General features: G+C 37.6%; 2 pseudogenes; both read left to right on the forward strand.

Annotated features, from left to right (window-relative positions):
• The first annotated feature begins 5309 nt into the window (after positions 1 to 5309).
• LOC130679784 (olfactory receptor-like protein OLF4) lies at positions 5310 to 6077 on the forward strand (annotated as a pseudogene).
• A 6077-nt stretch (positions 6078 to 12154) lies between these two features.
• On the forward strand, positions 12155 to 13093 carry LOC118920067 (olfactory receptor 7A10-like; annotated as a pseudogene).
• The last annotated feature ends 3826 nt before the right edge of the window (positions 13094 to 16919 follow it).

Consider the following 16919-nt stretch of genomic DNA (forward strand, 5'->3'; position numbering starts at 1 on the left):
GACAAATGTAAGAAATAAGTGAAATGTGTGGATATATTTTGTTGATATCTGAGAAAACATTCTCAGGTATAGCTGTGGGTATATACTTATGTGTTTATTTGTACACAACTTTATTTCAAATAAACTTATATGTAAATGGGTACACGAGTATGACTCATTTAAAATCTCATATTTTATGTTGTAAGAAACAGTAAAGTTGAAAAGGATAGATATGCAAAGAATTTCATGAATTAATATGAAATTAAAAGAATGTAGAAACTGAGGAAAAAGATTTGAATTAAACAATAGACATAACATTTTTAAGTTGAAATATTATTTTTCTATCTTAATTCCTCAGAGGCATGACAATCTGAAGTTATTCACATTTGTGCAATGTGAAATTCTCTACCAGCCAAAGAGGCTGTATATATCCAGCCTGATTTTATATTCCTTCTACTGCTTTAGGTAGGATTACAATGCAAAATGCCTTTACCCAGGATATTCTAAATGAGAATCATAATTGAGAAGCATGGACTCAACTTCCTGAACAAAATTTTATTGGATAAATGTATGTATTCAATTACTATGTTAATGTAAAATCACCACATGAATAATTTAAATGAACATATTTATGCTTTTAAAGTTGTGAAGACTGGAAGACTGAAATGAGTTTCCTTGAGCAAAATTCAAGATGTTTGCAGGTCTGGGTTCCTTATGGAGACTACATTGAAGAAACTATTTACTTTCCTATTTCAAGTTCAGATTGTAGTGCCAAAAATCTAGATGTATTCCTTATGGTTAATAGCTCACAATGAGAAATGAAATGACAGCTCATAACTTTTGACATAAATATGAAGTTCATTATTGTTTTGTCAACTGTGTAATTAAGCCAAGGTTTAAAGTCAAGAAACACAGCTCCCCACATTTTTTGAAATGGAAAATGAGCAATTTATTGTAGGTATTATGGACTGTGTCTCCACCACAAGTCAGTATCTTGAAGATTAACTGGATGAAATACAGCCAGGTTGCTCACGCTTACATTTTGGGTAAAAAATTTAAAAAGGGTTCTTTTATGTTGCTACAGCTTAGAACTCTGGAAGCCAAAAGAGTTTATAAGGAAAGACTAATAAAAACAAGATTCTCTCAATTTTCACCTGGTATATTGGGAAACAAGAATCTCAAAGAAAACTTTCCTTTCTGTCCAGACCATTGTCCCATAGCGGAATCATGCTTAAGGGGTTGGAGTTACAACAGAGAAATATGCCTAATGAGCAGACAGGAATCTGTAAATATCTCTGCTCCAGATCCTCATCATGTGCCACATTGGATGAGACAGGATCTGCTTATTGCTTTTGAGTTTTAAATTTGGCTCTGGTTCTGATTTTTCATGCCCTCCCACTGTCTTGCTGAGAGAGAGCTTCAGTTTCCATCATAGGCCATTCAGAAACAGTTTGGATTTCTACTCACAGACCTTCCTCTCAGGAATCCCAACCAGGTGAGTCCAACAAGAGTCCAGCAGGTAATTCGAGAAAGGGTTAGAGGTAATAAAAACCAAGCAAATATACCTGAAGACAATGAGAGCCACCAGCCTAGACCAAACCAAGAGAGATTGTTACATTTGTTTGATTACTTGGTTAACTGAACAAATTATTTACAATGCTAAAAAGAGAAGTGAATGTTGAACTGAACACATGGATCGTTGTTGACTTTTATGTGATGGAAGCCCAGTTAGAGGAAGAAAGGGGAGGCAGAAAATGCTTTCAGGAAAAGTTCAACAAATCCAAGGAGTTTTGCAGTTAAAGTGAGTAGGAAAATAAAGGATTAGGTGTGGAGGGATGTCCAGTCCTCTGATGGCATTTCCTTTTTATTTTTGAGGTGGTGCATCTTTGCAAATGTTTCTATATTGATGTTAGGTACAGATCAGTGTATTGCTTGCAAATACCACCTTGCAACATCAGTTCATGAGACATTCATTTGACATTATTTTCTTTCACTCTTGAGTGTTCCCGGAAGGAAATTTTATCTGTACAAAAATGTTGTATGCGGAAACTGAAGGAACAAAACAGAAGCAGTCTCACATACTCCAAGAAGGGACTAGCAGTTCCAAAAGGGAAGGGTCTGGGGAAGGCTGGCAGGGACGGTGGGAAAAGAGGATTAAGGGGAATTATAATTAGCACTCATAATATAAGTAGGTCACAGGCAAAGCAGTACAGCATGGAGAAGAAATGTAGTGACTCTATAGCATCTCACTACGCTGATGGACAGTGACTGCAATGGGGTTGGGGGGACTTGATAATAAGGGGGAAAGTTGAATCCACGGGTGAATGTTGAATCCACAATGTTGCTCATGTGGAACCTTCATGAGTTTGTATATCAATGATATCTTAATTTTTTAAAATATCATATGCTAAATAGATTTACTTTGCAAATATATCATGAGCTGTGAAGAAGAATATATATGTGGACATGTTCATTTGTTTCTGTATTGTAAATTGTGCAAGCTCTCTACACATGTATAGGGCTCTCAGACTGCTTTTATTCCTGTCTTGGATGCATTCTTTGAAAGAAGGAAGTGGAGTTTTCTCATCAACTTTGAATTTACCACTGACTTTGATTAGGTATGAATAAGTTGCATATTTGGGGAATTGTGAATATGTGTTAGTTGTGTTGGGCCACATTGATCACTCAGCATATGTGTTTTCTCCATTGCTTTTTATTTTTTCTTACTGAAAATGTCAGTTGTCATTTTAATATTTTTCACTCAAATCCTTCCTATAAACAAAAGGGAAAAGAAATGTTCTTTGGTGTACTTAGTGCTAATAAATTAAACTTTGTACATGTTTGTAACTTATTTTCACATCTTTGGTCTTCCTGATTGTACCTTTTTGAATTTTGTAAAGATGTATTTCTAAAATTGTATCATTTTTACCAATCATCTAAAGGGCATTTTTACTTACATTTGAAGGAAAGTCACCTTTCCCATCTATGAACATATTTGAATCCATATATCTTTGTATAAGGTGAAATTATAATGTAGATACTGCTTCCTCTGAATTTTAAAGGTCCTTCTGTCATGTTCTTTTATTTCCAAGCCTTGGGAAATTTAACCTGCCATTATTAATCCATGATGATTATTATCAAATTATTACTATTTAAGTTTAGTAATTTTTGTATAATACAGTCACATGAAATCACTCTAACTGGTTTCATGTCTCTATAATTCTCTGATGTTATAAATACTCATTTTCTTAGATTTGTTTCCTTTTAAGTGATCATAATCATATGCCATTTTGAAAAAGTGCCATGAACATTGCAAGTGAAAACCTTGCTCCATTGATTTTGCATCATAATGGAGAATTCACATCTCAATATTATAAATGTGTGTACAACACTACAGCCTCAGTCATAAATCTTAAGAATATTTTTCTGGGTTAGCTAATGGGGTGCCCTGGTGTAGGTAGAATGTTATAGAGCATGTCCTTGAGATGATTTTTCATTTTGCACAAAAACCAGAACTGGGATTTAGAGTGTTCTTTTTGCATGTGTGCAAAAAGAGATAAAAACACAACTCACAGGAAAAACTGAGAAAAAATACCTTGTAAGAAAACCTTACCCCCTAATAGATCATGTAAGACCAATATATTGTTTATCTACTATTCTTCAATAAAAAATAAAATGCAATTGGTCAAATAAATATGGAATAGGCACAGAAAACACATCTTCCATTGCCTCATAAATAATGTGTCCAACATTTGTTGAACTGTGTATATTTCCTTTGGCAAAATTGGTTAATTTTGTCAGCATTTGTTTCCTTTTGGCAAGTTCAATCTTAACATGATTGACACCCTAAAGGTAGCAATTCTTTGTCTTCTGGCCAAATTTATTTTTGCTCCATTAATATTTTGCTGAGCAGTTAGATATAATAAGAGTTGGAGTGTTGCCAGAACCAAGGATTATTTTTCTTTCTTGCAGTTTCTCAGGGACCCCTGAACCAGCAGATTTTTTTTCCCCAACTCTGCCCATTTCATGTTTCTCTGTTTCTTTCTCCCTCCCTCCTTCCTTTCCTCCTTCCCTCATTATGCTTATTGAAGAGTTTTCTTATGTTTCTTTAAATCCATGGAAAAAAATGAGCATACCAACTGGTTCTTCAATTTTATTTGGCCATGGGAAGCCTATTAATTGAAATTTCTGGTCCCATTTCTACATCCTTTATGGGAGTGATGACTAATCTGGCCAGCTTGACTATATCCAATCTTAGCTTAATCACAGGGGCTGGAGGTGAGAAAGGTATGGTAAGAGCATAGCCCAGGCTGCAATGTGTGTGTATGTGCGTGCATGCATATGTGCACCTTGTGTAGGGAAAGCAGTCCTCAGAGCAGGTTATATGGGCTCATATATTCAAAGTGACCTTTACACTATAGTGGCTAGAACAAAAACAACAACAGATGGTATTGAGGGGATCTATTTCAATGTACAAGAAGCCTTTGAAACCAGATTTATAAAGTAGAAGAGGTATGTAGTTTGGGAGAGTGGATCCCTATGTCTCCAATTTTAACCAAGAGCAAATAACCCCTTTCTTTGAAATTGTGTGACTGCATCTTTAATCACTCTCACTCTAATTACTCATTCCCATACTTGCTTCCATTTTTAGACTTGAATAGCTGAAATAGTATAGTTCTCAGGGCCTTTGAATTAAACATTACCTCTGCCAGTCACACACTTCCCCATAAATTTGCATTCCTGACCTCTCATCCTAAGGTCTCTGTTCAGATGTCACCTTGTTTGCAAGTCTTTTCTAAACACCAACAAAAATAAAACTTCTATCCACTCTCTCCTTTAAACCTGCTTTTGTTTCTTCATACCACTTGTCACCATCTGACATATTACATAATATTTTATTTGCTTATGTTTTTTCCCCATCATTGGCTTGTAGGGGCTTTTGTTTGTCAGAACCCTGTAATCATGCCTTAGATGGTTGCTGGAGCATATATGACACTCAACACATCTTCTTCAAATGCATAACATCTAGGGGGAATGTTGGTAGTGAGATAAAAGTGCCTAATCAGAGATGAATTTGGGGGATGGATCTCTGCAAGGGCACTGACCCATATGCAAAGTATGATATTAATTTCTTACTAGAAAAATGTAGATTGTAGCAGTCTTTGTGAGTAGTACTTTGTGTGTAAAAATGAATGATGTTGTTCTCTCTTTTCTGGCAGTCAATCAGACAACGTGAAGAATGAGGAAATGACAAATGTATTTCAGAAATTCTTCTCAGAGTTTCAGGGAAGCCAGGACTGTAGTCCGACATATTTGGGCTTTTCTTCTCCATGTACCTCATCACTGTGATTGGGAACTTGCTCATCCTCCTGGCTGTCAACTCAAACTCCCACCTGCACACACCAATGCACTTCTTCCTCTCTAACCTGTCCTTTGTGGACGTCTGCTTCACCTCCACCATCATCCCCAAGATGCTAAACATCCAGACCCAGAGAAAAGTCATAGCCTATGCAATTTGCATCATGCAGATGTACCTTTTCCTTATATTTTCAGGGTTGGGCATCTATCTCCTATTTGTGATGACATATGAATGTTACGTGGCCATCTGCCACCCCCTGAACTGCATAGTCATCATTAACCACTGGCTCTGTGGACTCTTGTTTCTGATGTCCTGGATCACTAGTGCCATGCATTATGTGTTATAAACTTTAATGGTTCTGTGGCTTTCTTTCTGTAGGGATGTAGAAATACCCCACTTTTTCTGTGAATTCAATCAGATGTTCCAACTTGCTTCTTCTGATACTTTCTTTAATAACCAGATGATGTATCTTGCAGCTGTGCTGCTGGCTGCTGCTCTCTTCACTGGGATCCTTTACTCCTACTCTAAGATAGTTTCCTTCGTGCATGGAATCTCATCAGCTCAGGTCAAGTGTAAACCACTTTCCACTTGTGCATCTCACCTCCCCATTGTCTCCTTATTTTTTTGTATAAGCCTAGGCATGCACCTTAGCTCTGCTGCTACCCACAGTTCACACTCAAGTGCAGCAGTCTCAGTGATATACACCATGGTCACAAACGTGCTGGACCCCTTCACCTAAAGTCTGAGGAACAAAGACTTAAAGGGGGCTTTTATATGATTTGTTAGGATGGCAAGAAGTAAAGGGCTAACTGTGCTGGGCCAAACCCGTGCCCATGATTTCTGGGCTTCCAGCCTACCAGCCTCAAATTGTGATGTTTTAATCAGATTGTAAAAATAGAACTTGCTCCTTCTGTTTATTCCCTGGAATTTCCTTTTGTTGGAATTCAAATCCTCTATGCAGCTTAAGTAACCACTGTATTACTCTTTTTCTCCATCTTTTACACAGACAGTGTTCACTTCATGCCTTTTCCTATGTTCATAGAGATTTTTAGAAACTTTGATCAGAAATATCTGGAAATTGTGCTACATTTTGTGGACAGTATGGATTACTTAAGTATAATATCTTCTATTCTATACATAATTGTAATGAATTTGTTCTTGTTTTATTAATAGAATAGTTGAATCAAACTACTCATACAGCGAAAAATATATACTTAGCTACTAATTCCCATTACATCATCCCTTCCAGAGGAAAATATGAAAGCAGAGTTTACAACTCTGTATCCAGCATTCTCTCTACATTGATACCTTCAGTTCTGTTACTGTGAAAGTGGATGTTATTCTTGTGTCACTAAAGACTCGGCCTATTGATGGTGATGCTATATAGGCTGGGAATCCCTGGGGCTCTTGTCCAGACTACTGCTTGTTGCTTGGTCTGAAGACAAAATTTTTGGACAAGCCCTCATGACACTTACTACAATTGCAATGACAATCATGGCATGATGGAAGAAACAGATTTATTACTCACAGAACCTGGAGGGTATACAGCACCACCAATGCCCACACAGGAAGGGCTTGAGTACAGGGACAGAAAGAGAGCATGGACCACTGTTTGGGGCTCTGCCTATATTGTGATCCAGGGGCAGGAGGCTAAGGTTTCAGGGATTTATTTTTTATTGGCACATTTAAAACATCCGAGTGGAATTAGGGCTGGAAGAAGAGAAGAGCAGGGTCACTGAGGAGGTCTGCTATCAATTAATTCAGGTTTTCCTAAAAGGGGAGCTTCAAGGTTGGGGTGGCCTGAGTCCTTACTCACTAGCTGTGGCCCACTGCTGGAAATATGTCTGATGTGTTGGATATCTATGAAACATATATCTCTGAAATCAAATGCTTATTGTCTGACATCTTAAAATCAAAACACAATGTAAGAATTTACTCTACAAACACACTGTTTTATATTTGGTCTTCTTGTTTTATTCTCTTATTCAACTCACTGCCCAGAAGGTCTACCATAGATAGGGGTTAAAGGCTTTGTTTCAAGGCTTGTCCCATGATACTGTGGGAGGTTGTAACACACTCTGTTTTGAGCCAATTTATTTCAGTTATTTTTACTTAACATATGTAGGGTAATATTTTGTTTAAAAAATGAGTTTATCAGGTATGAAAGGCCTTGATTTATTCCAATTATGTTTTATATCCCTACATAACACTTTGCTTTCTACCTAGTTAGAAGATACATCTCCAACACCTGATAATGTGTGACTCAGCTACCTGTGATCTTACCATGAAACAGGCATCACTAGAATTAAAAATATATATAATTTATCAGACTGTAGTGATATACAAGTAGCTACACATATTTAAATTGTAAAATTTGCTGAATTAAGAAACTAACAAAATTAATAGTACATGCTGTATGGGTTTATTTACATGTGATACAAGGCAGTACCCCAAATCTATAATTGCTTTGTTATGTAATTTTAAAGAATGTAATCACTCTGCCTTTATTTCCTTATTTATGATGGTGATATGAGATATAAACTTAATTCATGTGTTTGTAGTTAGTCATAAATGAAATATTGTTAAATGTTGCTAAGTCCAAGAACACTTTCATGGGGAAGGAGTACATGTGTGTGCATTTGTACATGATTTTCTTTCAAATAAACAGACAAATATATGGATACATGCAGACTCTTTAATAATCCAATATTTTATGTTGAAAAGAAATTTGTGACACAGTTGGATAGAAATTAAAATAATAAATCATTAAATTACCGCGAAATTAAGGGACTAGAAATTTAGACACAAAGAAACAATGGGAATTCAATGTACTACCCAATGTAGAAAAACTCCTAATTGGCCTTCTGTTTTTTCTTCTAACTAAGGTTAGATTTCAACACAAAATTCCTTTACCCAAAGGAAGCAAAATGAATGAAGTGAATAGCTAAGATTTAATTTTCTCCTACAAATTTTTTTGGATAAATGTGTGTATTGTATGACTGTTGCTTCTATAACAAATTAGCATACTGGGCTGGGTGTTAAAGAAACAAATTTATATTCTTATGTCTTGTAGGACAGAACATGGAATGAGTCTCAGTGGACTAAAATCCAGATGTCTAAAAAATGGTTTCATTCTGGAGACTCCAGAAGAGAATCCATTTCCTTTCCTATTTGAGTTTCTGGCACCCACAAGCTTTCCTTGGCTCCTGGCCCTTTCTGCATCTTCACAGCCACCGATATAGCAGCTTAAAATATCCACCTCCTTGTAACAATTCCGCCTTTCTCTTTCACATTCAGGGGATCACGAATGGGAGAAAATATGTGCAAATGATAGATATATCTGATAAGTTACTAATATCCAAAATATATAAATAATTCATACAACTCAACACCAAAAGAATAAACAATCCAGTTAAAAATGTGCAAATTATCTGAATAGAGATTTTTCCAAAGGTATACAGGCACATGAAAAAATGCACAACATCACATATCATCAGGGAAATGCAAAACTAAAATGAGATATCACCTCATACCAATTGTAATGGCTAGTTTCGGAAGGACAAAAAATAACAAGAGTTGGAAAGAATGAGGAGCAAAGGAAATTCTCATGCACTGTTGATAAGAATGTGAATTGGTTGCAGCCACTGTGAAAAACATCATGGAGTTTCCTCAAAAAATTAAAAATACAATTACCTTATTTGACTTATCATTTCCACTTCCAGGTGTTTAGCTGCAAAAATAAACACACTCCTTTGAAAAACCCCATTAAGTGGTATACATACATAAACAGACCTCGTATAATCAACAAAGTTTCATTATGTGGGACTAAATGGCAATTACCAATTTCTCACATATGCAGGAAAATCCTTATTGATTTGGTGAGTGTGTCCTGGAGCCAAGAAGTGTGGAGCCCAAGGTTTTACATCAGTGTAAAATACTTTTTCCCATCCCTGAAGAGGGAAATATAAACTTTCTTGTAACTACCAAGGGTTGTGGGCCTACAATATGACAATACCTTCGGGGACCTAATCCAGATAGCTCCTCAGTCTAAATTTTGTAGAAACTTTAACTCATGGATGTGATCAGGTACTGGAAGTCAAGACCTCTGGAAAGCAGGAGTATTCAAAGAGAAATAAAAAATAAGATTCACTCGACTTCTAATATGGTCATGGGAATAGTAAATTGACAGACAATTTTCCACTAGGTCTAGACCTGTGTCCCACAGGGCATGATGTACTCAGAGGCAGGACTAACAATGGAAGCAGTGACTAATGAGCAGACATAGAGAGAAGTATATACATCACTGCAGCTGTCCCTCGGCATGTGACACCTTGGGCTGGATGGGACATGGTTGTGCTTTTGGAATTGTAAGTCTGGTTGAAGCACCAAAGCTTGGGTCCTTCCTGCTGTCTTATCTGAGGACAAAGCTTCAGTCCTCATCATCAGCCGTCCACGGAGGAATTCTGACTTCCACAGGAGACCTTCCTCAGAGAGCTCTTCCAGGTGAGTCTGAGAGCCCAGCCGAGCCGGCAGGGAAGGGGCAGGGAGAAGGAAAGCCAGGAAAGCTATTGGCTGTCACCTGAGTCAATGCAGCCTCGTTCCCAGCATGGAGAGGTTGGTGCTTGTCTGCTCGCTTGTTTAACGAAATGATGTAATTATTCAGGAAGCAAGAAAGAGATGGGAACATTGAACTCAGCAAAGTCAGGTGTCATTTTAAATTAATAGCAAATTTAAATTAAAAGCCCAAGTGTCCCTTTAATTCAGTGTGTCAAATAGTTTGTTAGCCATGATGTATACAGTGAGGCAAGGACATTTTTTTTTTATTTTTATGATGAGGAATTTTTTACTATTTCCATATTGATGAGAAATACAGAGAGGAAAAAATGCTTGCAAATACATCCCTGCACCAGCAGTGAGTGAGGCATAGACTTCAGGGTTATCTTCTCCATTATGGGTGTCCACTTGAAAACTATCTATTTAATAAGTTAAAATCCATATGCCAATTGGCATTACTTTATGATTATTTCATTTTGTGTGAGGCCATATATTTTGTGAGTTAGTTAGCCATTTACTTTCTTTTTTAATACGTTTTATTGTGGTATAATTTATATACAACTGTATACTGGTTTCAGATGAAGTGAGTAGAGAATGATGTACATCCAAAATGCTAACCACAATATAGTTAATGTCCATCAACATAGAAATAAATTAATAAATTACAATATTACTATTTTCCATGTGCCATACTTCTATCCATGTGACTAATTTATTTTCTAATTGGAAGTTATTACTTTTTCATTCCCTTTACCTATTTCACCCATTCTCCCACCTCCCTACCCTATGATAACCACCAGTCTGTTCTCTAAGTTTGTGAGTCTATTTCTGTTGTGTTCATTTGTTTTGTTATTTATATTGCACATATAATGGAAATCATATGGTATTTACCATTTTGTCTGATATTTCACGGGGAATAATGCTCTCTAGGTACATCTATGTTGTTGAAAATGGCAGGACTTCTCTTTTAATGGGTTAATAATATTCCATTGTGTATATGTACCACATCTTTATCTACTCATCTATTGATGGACACTTAGGTTGCTTCCACATCATGATCTTTGAAAATGATGCTGCAATGAACATGAAGGTGCATATACCTTTTTGAATTAGTGATTTTTTTCTCTTTATGTAAATTTCCAGAAGTGGGCTTTCTGGGTCATATGGTATTCCTAATTTTATTTTGAGAAATTGTTCATACTTCTTTCCATAGTGGCTGCATCAGTTTACATGAAAAGTACAATATAGGGAATACAGTAATAACTTTATATAGTGACAGATATTAACTACACTTATCATGGTGACCATTTAGTTATGTGTATAATTGTCAAATCACTATGCTGTACACCTCATAATATATACTATTTATGTCAAATATACTTCTTTATAAATTTAAAAATAATTTCAAAAAATGAAAATATTTGCAAGACATAATATACTCAGGTATAAATCATATGAAGAAGTTATTCAGTTAAAATAATGGAATTGCATGATATGTGGAGAAATTTATATGGCTGGATAGGAGGCTTGGGTAGACAGGGCTTCCCTGGGCCTTGAAGTCTCAGCAGCCAGGAGGCCCCCTCATCCTCATCATCCTCTGACAGCATCTCTCATCACTCTCCGCCTTGCCCATCCCCTCAACACACTGGCTTCTGTTGAGCCTTTGGCTCTCTTAAACAACCACCTTCCTCAGGACCTTTGCCCCGGCCATTCCCTCTGCCAGGCACACACTCACGCAGGTAGTCTGTGTCTCCTGATCATTCTTCTTTGATGCATCTGTTAACCTGTAACCTTGCTGCAGGTCATTTCTGAATCCCCAGTAAAAAATAACAACCATTTAAACTCTCCGTTTTGCATACTTTCCTTTTCATAGCACCTGTACCATCTGATGGGTGACATTATTATTTTTGTTTTATTATTCCTTTTCCAGCACTAGATTGTAGGGAGTTTTATTTTCCAGCATACTGTACTCTGGACAGTTCCTGGAATGTGGTATGTGTTCAATATCTATTGCTCAGATTAAAGAAAGATACCCTCAATAAATCAATAGTGCACATTATGTCGAGGAACAGGATGACAGTGGAAAAGCAATTCCTATAGAGAAGGAACTAGGGAGGCCAAAGGGAGCCACCCATACATCAAATATGGAAATGAACTTATTGGTTATAAAATAAATGTTACCACTTATTCTAGGTTACTAACCCTTGATTATGTGAAAATTGTCATTCCTTTTTTCTACTTTCTGGTACTCACCTCCAGCACATGGATCCTGAGATTGATACAAATATTTCAGGATTTCTTCTCTTCAGATTTTCAGAAGAACCAGAACTGGAGCCCCTCCTACTCGGGCTTTTCCTCTCCATGTACCTGATCACTGTGTTTGGGAACTTCCTCATCATCCTGGCTGTCAGCCCAGACTCCCACCTGCACACACCCATGTACTTCTTCCTCTGCAACCTGTCCTTTGTGGACATCTGCTTCACCTCCACCACCATCCCCAAGATGCTGCTGAACATACAGACCCAGAGCAAAGCCATAACCTATGCAGGCTGCATCAGCCAGATGTACTTTTTCCTACTTTTTGTAGGGATGGATGACTTCCTCCTAACTGTGATGGCCTATGATCGGTACGTGGCCATCTGCCATCCCCTGCACTATGCGGTCATCATGAAAACCAGACTCTGTGGACTGCTGGTCCTGGTGTCCTAGATTCTGAGTGTCCTGTATTCATTGTTACAAAGCTTAATGGTGTTGGGTCTTCCCTTCTGTGATAACTTGGAAATTCCCCACTTTTTCTGTGAACTCAGTCAGATACTCCAACTGGCCTGTTCAGACACATTTATCAATGACATAGTGATATACTTTTTATCCGGGTTGCTGGGTGGTGGTCCCCTTGCTGGGATCCTTTATTCTTACTCTAAGATAGTTTCTTCCATACATGGAATCTCATCAGCTCAGGGCAAGTATAAAGCTTTTTCCACCTGTGCATCTCACCTCTCCATTGTCTCCTTATTTTATTGCACAGGCCTAGGAGTGTACCTTAGCTCAGCTGTTACCCAGAGCTCACACTCAGGTGCAGCAGCCTCAGTGATGTACACTGTGGTCACACCTATGCTGAACCCCTTCATCTACAGTCTGAGGAACAAGGACATAAAGCGGGCTTTGAAACGATTCTTTGTGATGTCAACTGAGGGCCAATAGACCCTAGGACTGAAGAAGTGTCTGTGATTGCTGAGGTCAAAGCCTCTGTGTCTGAAAGTGTGATTATCTGACCAGACAAATGGAATCAGTATTGTTCTATTTATTTCCTGGAATTTCCATTTCTTTGACCTCAATGCCTCTACTCAATTTATGTAACTCAGTTTATCAGCTTTCTGTCCTCTCTAATATACAACACATTTTCCCTTTGTTATTTTCTTACTTTCCCAAATTTATTTCCAACTATGCATCTGAATTATTTGGTAATTTATATTTTTCTCATGCGGAAACAAATATTTTTAAAGTAATTTTTCTAAAATGAAATATACCAAATAATTTTTATTTTATTTTTCTAAAAGAATCACCATACATTTTATTACAATGGAAAAATATGTGATGACCAAGGCAGTTTATATAATTTTATCATGAAGGTAAATCTGAAACCTCTGCCTTCACGTATATGCCTGGCATTCCTTTGTTGGTCTCTATCTTAACTCTTCTTCATGATAATCTAGAATTTAACACACTAGTGTGCTTTATCCCTGGCCACTGTGTTTTTAATCTTCATTAGGACCTGTTCTCTTTCAGCTTTTCCACAATGCCTGTCAAAGTCTCTGTCTAAAATTATCATATTTTTCTTCTCTTGGAGTCTACATGGACACGCAACTTCACTGAGAAGTTTGATTTTACGGCTTAAAGTCAGATCAGATTTAAAATATGATGAAGCAAAATTTAAAGTTATACTTTAGTTGTTATACAAGTTATTTCTTTTCCAAGTTGTGTATCTACTTATTCATGTATGGACTGTGGTGTCTATGTGTAAGAGGGTATATTCAGTGGGTGAAGGATCACTTGCATGTGTATGCTTTTTCATTGACTTATCTTCCTATTTCTGCTTTAAAACATGTGGTGATGCCTACATATATGATACCTTCTTCTTAATGAAATCCACTCCCATCCAAATTTTTTCTTAACCATGGCAACACTCTGGGTCTGATGAGGTCTGGAAAGCCCATCCAGTTGGCCCCATTATCTCTGGTCTTTCTCCTCCTTCAGCGGACTCCAGCCTCTCTAGGCTCCTTATGACTCCTCAGACTCTCTAATGCATTCACATTTTGGAGCTTTTGTACTTATGTTCTCTGCCAAATCCTTGCATATCTGCATGTGAAAACTTTTTTTTTTCATTAAGAAACACCATTTTGGATTAGGCTGCATTTATTCAGACCCTGAACCACATCATTGGCTCATACTCTGCATCCCAACATGCAGTGGGCATGGCTAAAGGAGACCATCTGGTCAACGAGAGGCCCTTGGCCATAAGGCTGCTTCTCCTGCAATGGCAGGGGAGGTCATTCTCCCACTCCCTCAACACTTCAATGACTAAAATGGAATCAGTAGAATTCAGCAGGTTAAGATAAGTCATGTCATCCCACAGGTTCATTCCCTTGTTAGAGATAATGGCAACCCCAGATCCTAGACAGCAATTTCCAAACTAACCCATCATTCTTGAGCAAACCACACACATTCACCTTCTGTCCTGATCTTATTCCCTGCCACCTGTCCTCAGTTCCAAACAAACCCCCTTCAGGGAGCACCTCCCAGACCAGAAGTGCAGTGAGCCTCCCTTCTCAGACTCCTCTTAATCTCCAGTGGGCACGGCTGCTCTCTCAAGCACAGAGCCTAAGGGTTCATATAGTGCACAGATGCATGTCAAGTGCCTGAGCTCACAAGGAGATGGTACCTTTGTAAAGCATGTCCTTTATTGTCCCAAGGAAGCAAACTATAATAAGGGCTCATGCAGCTGTCCCTCATTAGTAACATGATCCAGGACATTGCTGGTCATCAGGACTGCATTCACCCTTCATTTATGCTCTTTGTAGACTGGCTTCTGTCCCTAAAACAGACATCTTCCACATGGCTGAATTCAAGTTGCCCCTGGACAAGTGCCATGGTGGTTAAAGTCCCCAAAAATGTCCATCACCAGTGACTTACAGAGACTGGATCTCTTATGCCAGCAGTTATAAAAAAGAAAGGCCTCCATCATAGCCAGCTGAATGAAGGGCCTGCTTGTAGACCAATAATTGTGTTCAGAACTGGTGGATGAATAAAAAATATTGCAGTTCTCTGGCAAACCACAATGCTGGAGTTTTGGTTAGAATATCTACTCTCAGTAGTAGGGGAGAAGAAAAGAGGTCTTCTCTTGGGTAGACTATGAGGAAGCAAAATATATTTCCGATAACAGTGCAGTGATTTTCAGGAAATCTGCTGAAAGTAGTTGTCCTTTACGTTAGGTCACTCTCGACGGTGGTTTCTGCTTTGTCTGCCCTCTCAATTTCTCCATTGCAATTATGGAAGCAGAGTCCCTGTGTGCTCCTTCTGTGCTGATGTCATGTGATTTGGAAGAAAAGAGAAACTAAGAAACTTGCCAGATGAAGTCATGTCAACTCTGACTGTGCAAACTTGTCCTCCTGCACTTACATTTCAATGAATAAGGTTCTGAAGAACCTAGGCTGAGCTCTAGGCATTCTTTACTCTCACTTGTCTAAACACTTCTATTGAGGACTTCATTAAAGTAATTTTTTGCTATTAAAATATATGTAGTATTTATATCTGTAGCATTAGTATCTTGACAAAAGTTATTGTTCAGTTGAATTTCCCTCCTTTGTCCTACATAGCTATCATCTGGAATTGAAGTTAGAATGTGTTTTGCTGTCTTGTTTGAAACCTAACACTAATTTATTTTATTTATTTTTATTTTATTTTATTTTTTTTTGAGGGCATCTCTCATATTTATTGAACAAATGGTTGTTAACGACAATAAAATTCTGTATAGGGGAGTCAATGCTCAATGCACAATCATTAATCCACCCCAAGCCTAATTTTCATCAGTCTCCAATCTTCTGACGCATAACAAACAAGTTCTTACATGGAGAACAAATTCTTACATAATGAATAAGTTACATAGTGAACAGTACAAGGGCAGTCATCACAGAAACTTTCGGTTTTGCTCATGCATTATGAACTATAAACAGTCAGTTCAAATATGAATACTCATTTGGTTTTTATACTTGATTTATATGTGGATACCACATTTCTCTCTTTATTATTATTATTTTTAATAAAATGCTGAAGTGGTAGGTAGATACAAGATAAAGGTAGAAAACATAGTTTAGTGCTGTAAGAGAGCAAATGTAGATGATCAGGTGTGTGCCTGTAGACTATGTGTTAATCCAAGCTAGACCAGGGCAATAAAACATCCACGTATGCAGCAGATTTCTCTCAGAACGGGGGGGTGAGGTTCTAAGCCTCACCTCTGTTGATCCAAAATTTCTCACCTGATGGCCCCCCTGCGACTGTGCCTGTCTTAGGTTGTTCCTCCCTTGAGGAATCTTTCCCGTCTCTGTCTAACCAGTCATCTTCCGGGGCCATACAGGGAAATGTAAAGTTGGTAAGTGAGAAAGAAGACTCATTGTTTGAAATGGTTAGTTTTTTATTTCTTTGCATATTTATGACCTGTAGCTTCTATGCCCAGCATTTGTCTTGAGGTATCTTTACCACTTGGAAGAATTATGATACTTGGTAAAATAGATATGAGACACGAATTCTATTTAAGGGTTGTAATTAGGAAGGAAGAAGAAAAGCTATAGAAGTAACAGGCGGAAGAAAACATGGGAAGATTGAGCATTTCTTTGACATATCTTCTTGTAGAGTACTTCAGCATGTATAGGTTTTAAGCTAATACTTAAATTGTGCGCACACATTAACATAATAGGAGTATAGTTACATAACCAAAGCATATCTGTAATTACCAGCCATCTCCAGTGAAACC

This window comes from Manis pentadactyla, chromosome 12 (assembly GCF_030020395.1).
Source record: "Manis pentadactyla isolate mManPen7 chromosome 12, mManPen7.hap1, whole genome shotgun sequence".
Classification (NCBI taxonomy): domain Eukaryota; kingdom Metazoa; phylum Chordata; class Mammalia; order Pholidota; family Manidae; genus Manis; species Manis pentadactyla.